This window comes from Notolepis coatsorum (genome assembly GCF_963971535.1).
Source record: "Notolepis coatsorum genome assembly, chromosome: 4".
Classification (NCBI taxonomy): Eukaryota; Metazoa; Chordata; class Actinopteri; order Aulopiformes; family Paralepididae; genus Notolepis; species Notolepis coatsorum.
Genome location: NC_140168.1, coordinates 161,439,040 through 161,445,039, shown reverse-complemented (window position 1 = coordinate 161,445,039; position 6,000 = coordinate 161,439,040).

Sequence of the window (6,000 nt, the reverse complement as noted above, 5' to 3'; positions counted from 1 at the left end):
GATGTTCACTAACCAGATAATTTGTGAGGTTTGGTCCGCTCCCCACCCACTCGCTCCGTTCCTTTAAGGTATTTTGTTAATTAATTGCATTCCCCGCCACACGCTTCTTTCCTGTAATATGCCGTGTTGATTGGTGCTCTTCCCACCACACGCTTCTGGAGCAATGATCAATTTCATCCCGCAGCTGTCACAGCTTGTCATCAGCGCCCTGTGGCTTTATATACCCTGATTCCCCTAGTATCGATGTTGGATCGTTTTGAATATTCCCTGCATCTGCCTGTCTTTCCCGTCGCTGTTCCCTGTCTGTTGCTCCCCAGGACTTTCGTGAAGTATCCCTGTGGAGAACCTGATTCCCCGTACGAAGCTGCGCCTCGTTTATCTGCCCGCTTTACGCGTTGCGCTCTGGTGAGTTTTTGGAAACAGTTCTTTTGGATCACCCATTTTTTGTGTGTTTGTGAAACACTGAAGAGATCCCGTTTTGTTATACTGTTCTCACCTCATTTTTGTTGTTGGATTTACACTTTGGATTACCGTATTGTTTTTTCTCTGGACTCTGCTAACTGTGTGTATCACACCGAAGATCAAGTCACTTGGATATTTATTTGGATCAGTCACCTCTCTGTTTCGGTTGTGCGCTGGGCTAACTGGGATTTCTCTCTCTCCCTCCGTTTCCACCTGGAGTGTATGCTGGGAGGATCTGCAGAGCGGCTCAGACGTCACAAGCTAATTCCTCACCACCACCTACTGGGAGAATCTGCAGAGCCGCAACATTCTTCACATGCCAGATTCCCAGTTTGTTCTGTTGCTCAACCTAATTCTATCTTGTGACTTCGAATAAATACGCCCTTGCTTTGGCTAACTCTGAAACAACTCTCTCTGTGCCGTTGCGCTTGTGGTCGGTTACAAACCCTATCATTACGATCCAACCATGACGACCCCAGCCGACACAGAGAGAGTCAGAACAGCATTGGCCGGCCAGATAGAGTTAACCAAGGGCCACAGCCTACTGCTAGATGCGGCTGCGGCTGCTGTACAGGAACTCCGAGAGCAGGTCCTGCCTATTCAGGGGTCCCTGGGCTCTCTGGCTAGCCAGCAGTCTAGTATTCTCCTCCACTTACACACGCTGAGTGAAACCGTTAACACCTTGCTTGTAACCCCACTTCCTTCAGGAGCCTTGGCCGGAGCATCACCCGCAGCCCTGGCAGGGCCCGCGCCTCCCGATCCCGCACCTCGGGAGCCCCGTCTCTCCGAACCACGGCTGTTCGACGGTAACTTCGAGGATTGTGCCACATTCATCATGCAATGTGAGTTGGTTTTTCGTCATCAACCCAGTCGTTTCACTTCAAGGGGAGCCCGAGTGGCCTACATGACTAACTTGCTCTCAGGCCGGGCAGCCCAGTGGGTCACTGCCTTCTGGGCAATGGAGGCAGACTTCTGTTTCTCCTACCCAGACTTTGTGGCTGAGCTCCGCAGGGTTTTCCACCATCCAGCCCGTGGTCTGGACCCTGGAGCCCGGTTGGGTACCTTCCGGCAGGGTAGCGGCGGGGTTACCGACTACGTGCTGGAGTTCAGACTGGCGGCTACGGAGAGCAGTTGGAACGATCAAGCACTTCGTCTTACCTTCATGAGGGGGCTCAACGACGCAGTCAGGGACCAGCTCGCGACCCGTGAGGAACCTGAGTCCCTCGAGGACCTGTTCAGCCTCGCCATTCGCATCGATGGACGCCTCCAGGAGAGAAGACGTGAGAGAACCCGACAGGGACCTCCAGAGGTACTCCGGACCCCCCGTACTCGTGACGGTACTGCTGGTCGCCCTGCTCCCAACACGACTGGTGGCTTTTTTCCCTCCCGTTCGGTACCCGAGGAGGAACCCATGCAGCTGGGACGTTCTCATCTTAGCCAAGCTGAACGGGAGGCGAGGTTCAGGTCCGGCCTTTGCCTCTACTGCGGTCGGGAGGGACACCGTATCGCCAACTGCCCTACCCGGCCAAAAGACCAGGCTCGCCGGGTCCCCGGGAGATCCTGGTGAGCCGTTTTTCTCGTTCCCAGAGCCGTGCACCACCTGGCCATCTGATGAGCGTCACCCTGGCCTGGGCGGACCAACGGGCCATGGTGGAGGCACTCATTGACTCAGGGGCTGACGAGAGTTTCCTAGACTTCGAGTTTGCTACCCGGGCCAACATTCCACTTGAGGACCTAGTGAGGCCATTGGAGGTATTCGCATTGGACCAACACCGCCTGGCTGACATCACTCAACGCACCTGCCCTGTCCTGCTCACCATTGCTGGTAACCACGTTGAAAGACTCCAGTTCCTTATCACCAGATCCCCTCTTGTCCCAGTGGTCCTGGGCCGGCCCTGGCTCGCGCTGCACGAGCCCCACATCGCCTGGTCCTCCGGTACCATCAAGGGTTGGAGCTCCTCCTGTCATGCCCAGTGTCTTCAGGCGGCATCCTGTCCCCCGCCCCGGAGATCCGTTGGTGAGCCGCCTCCGGACCTCTCGACCATACCCCCCAAGTACCACGACCTCATGGAGGTTTTCAGTAAGTTCAGGGCTCAGGCCCTTCCGCCTCACCGGCCTTACGACTGTGCCATCGACCTCCGCTCAGGGGCTCCCCTTCCCGGCAGCCGCCTCTACAGTCTGACCGTCCCGGAGAAGGCAGCGATGGATCAATACATCTCTGAGTCCTTGGAAGCAGGACTCATTCGGCCTTCCTCCTCTCCTGTGGCGGCCGGTTTCTTCTTTGTTCGGAAGAAGGACGGAGACCTTCGACCCTGCATCGACTATCGCCAGCTCAACGAGATCACCATTAAGAACAAGTATCCTCTACCTCTCATGAACTCCACCTTCGAGCCTCTCACCCAGGCTACCGTCTTTACCAAGCTGGACCTCCGGAGTGCCTACCATCTAGTCCGTATCCGAGAGGGCGATGAATGGAAGACCGCCTTCAAGACTCCCAGGGGCCACTACGAGTACCTGGTGATGCCGTTCGGCCTCACCAACGCTCCGGCGGTATTCCAGGCGCTCATGAACGACGTCCTTCGTGACATGCTGGAGGAGTTTGTGGTAGTATACCTAGACGACATCCTCATCTTCTCCAAGACCCTCGAGGAACACATCCAGCATGTCCGCCGTGTGCTGGAGCGCCTCCTCCACAATCGGCTCTTCGTCAAGGCGGAGAAGTGCCGATTCCACTCCGACTCCGTCGATTACCTGGGCTTCATCGTGGAGAGAGGCTTGACCCGAGCTGATCCTCGCAAGATCCAGGCAGTGGAGGAATGGCCGGAACCCACCTCTCGGAAGGAGTTACAGAGCTTCCTCGGGTTCGCCAACTTCTACCGAAGGTTCATCCGGAACTACAGTCAAGTGGCGGAACCGCTTACCCGACTGACCTCTCCCGCCCTGCCGTTCGACTGGTCCCCAGCGGCGTGTGCTGCGTTCCGCTCCCTCAAGAAGAGGTTCACTTCCGCCCCGATCTTGCTCCATCCAGACCCCAAGAGACAGTTCATCGTTGAGGTGGACGCCTCGGATACTGGACTGGGAGCTATCTTATCCCAGCGGTCGGCAACGGACCAGCAGGTACATCCGTGCGCCTTCTACTCGCGTCGGTTCCTCCCTGCCGAGAGGAACTATGACATCGGCAATCGGGAGCTGCTGGCGGTTGTGGCTGCCTTGGAGGAGTGACGTCATTGGCTAGAGGGGGCCGAGGAGCCGTTTACCATTTGGACGGACCACAAGAACCTGACGTACATCCGTGCTTCCAAGCGCCTCAATGGCCGGCAGGCAAGATGGGCCAGCTTCCTCAGTCGGTTCGACTTCTCGCTGACGTTTCGCCCTGGTTCCCGCAACACGAAGGCCGACTCCCTGTCCCGGTTACACTCCAAGGGGGCTCCAACCACTGAGGACCCGACTCCCATCCTCCCAGAGGCCAGGGTGGTAGGAGTCGTCACCTTGGGCATCGAGGGGGTGGTAAGGCGTGCCCTACGCTTCCATCGCGCTCCAGGCAATGTACCGGTTCATCGTCTCTTCGTCCCCAACTCGGTCCGGTCCCGGGTCCTCCAGTGGGGCCATACCAGCCGGTTCGCCTGCCACCCGGGCGTTCATCGCACGTTCTCCTTCCTGGCTCGTCGATTCTGGTGGCCCACCATGAGGAACGACGTCAAGGAGTTCGTACTGGCCTGCGCAGTCTGCGCCCGCAGCAAGGCCTCCCACCAGGCACCCTCCGGGCTATCACAGCCGCTTCCCATTCCGAGCCGTCCTTGGTCACATGTGGCGCTGGACTTCGTCACGGGTCTTTCCTCCTCCCAGGGGAACACGTGCCTTCTGACCATGGTGGATCGGTTCAGCAAGGGGGTTCACCTCGTGGCCCTTCCCAAACTTCCCTCGGCGGCCGAGACGGCGGACCTCCTGACACACCACGTGTTTCGCCTCCATGGTTTTCCCCAGGACGTCGTCTCGGACCAGGGACCCCAGTTCACTTCCCAGGTATGGCAGGCTTTTTGCAAGGGATTGGGGGCAACGGTCAGTCTTTCCTCTGGTTATCATCCCCAGACTAACGGACAAACGGAGAGGATGAACCAGAGCGTGGAGTCTGCTCTTCGGTGTGTGGCTGCCGAGAGACCAGCTTCTTGGAGCCGTTTCCTTCCCTGGGTCGAGTACTCCATCAACTCCATGGTTAGTTCCGCCACCGGCCTCTCACCCTTTGAGGTATCCCTGGGCTACCAACCCCCTCTTTTCCTTGCACAGGAGACGGAGGTGGCAGTTCCCTCCGTACAGGACCACCTCGACCAGTGCTGTCGGGTCTGGGAGATCGCCAGGACCGCGCTGCTCCGGTCATCAGAGCGCGCCTGTCGTGGGGCTGACCGGCGCCGGGTTCCTGCGCCGACATACCACCCTGGGCAGAGGGTGTGGCTTTCCGCGAGGGACCTCCCACTTCGGTCCTCGGCCAAGAAACTTAACCCCCGGTTCGTCGGACCTTTCGAGGTTCTGAAGGTACTCAGTCCGGTTAAGCTTCCTGCGTCCATGCACATTCACCCCGTTTTCCATGTGTCCCGGGTTAAGCCTGTCTCTCTCAGTCCCCTGATGCCTCCTGCTCCAGAACCACCTCCTCCCAAGATGGTGGACGGTCACCCCCAGTGGCAGGTCCGCCGGTTGATGGGCGTTCGACGGCGGGGTCGGGGGTTCCAGTACCTGGTGGACTGGGAGGGGTACGGTCCGGAAGAACGGAGCTGGGTCTCCCGCCAGCTCATTGTGGATCCCGGCCTGATCACCGACTTCCATCGTGCCCATCCGGGCGAGCCGGGTCGGCCTGGTCGCCGGGTGGCTCCCGTGGAGGGGGGGGTACTGTGAGGTTTGGTCTGCTCCCCACCCACTCGCTCCGTTCCTTTAAGGTATTTTGTTAATTAATTGCATTCCCCGCCACACGCTTCTTTCCTGTAAGATGCCGTGTTGATTGGTGCTCTTCCCACCACACGCTTCTGGAGCAATAATCAATTTCATCCCGCAGCTGTCACAGCTTGTCATCAGCGCCCTGTGGCTTTATATACCCTGATTCCCCTAGTATCGATGTTGGATCGTTTTGAATATTCCCTGCATCTGCTTGTCTTTCCCGTCGCTGTTCCCTGTCTGTTGCTCCCCAGGACTTTCGTGAAGTATCCCTGTGGAGAACCTGATTCCCCGTACGAAGCTGCGCCTCGTTTATCTGCCCGCATTACGCGTTGCGCTCTGGTGAGTTTTTGGAAACAGTTCTTTTGGATCACCCGTTTTTTGTGTGTTTGTGAAACACCGAAGAGATCCCGTTTTGTTATACTGTTCTCACCTAATTTTTGTTGTTGGATTTACACTTTGGATTACCGTATTGTTTTTTCTCTGGACTCTGCTAACTGTGTGTATCACACCGAAGATCAAGTCACTTGGATATTTATTTGAATCAGTCACCTCTCTGTTTCTGTTGTGCGCTGGGCTAACTGGGATTTCTCTCTCTCCCTCCGTTTCCACCTG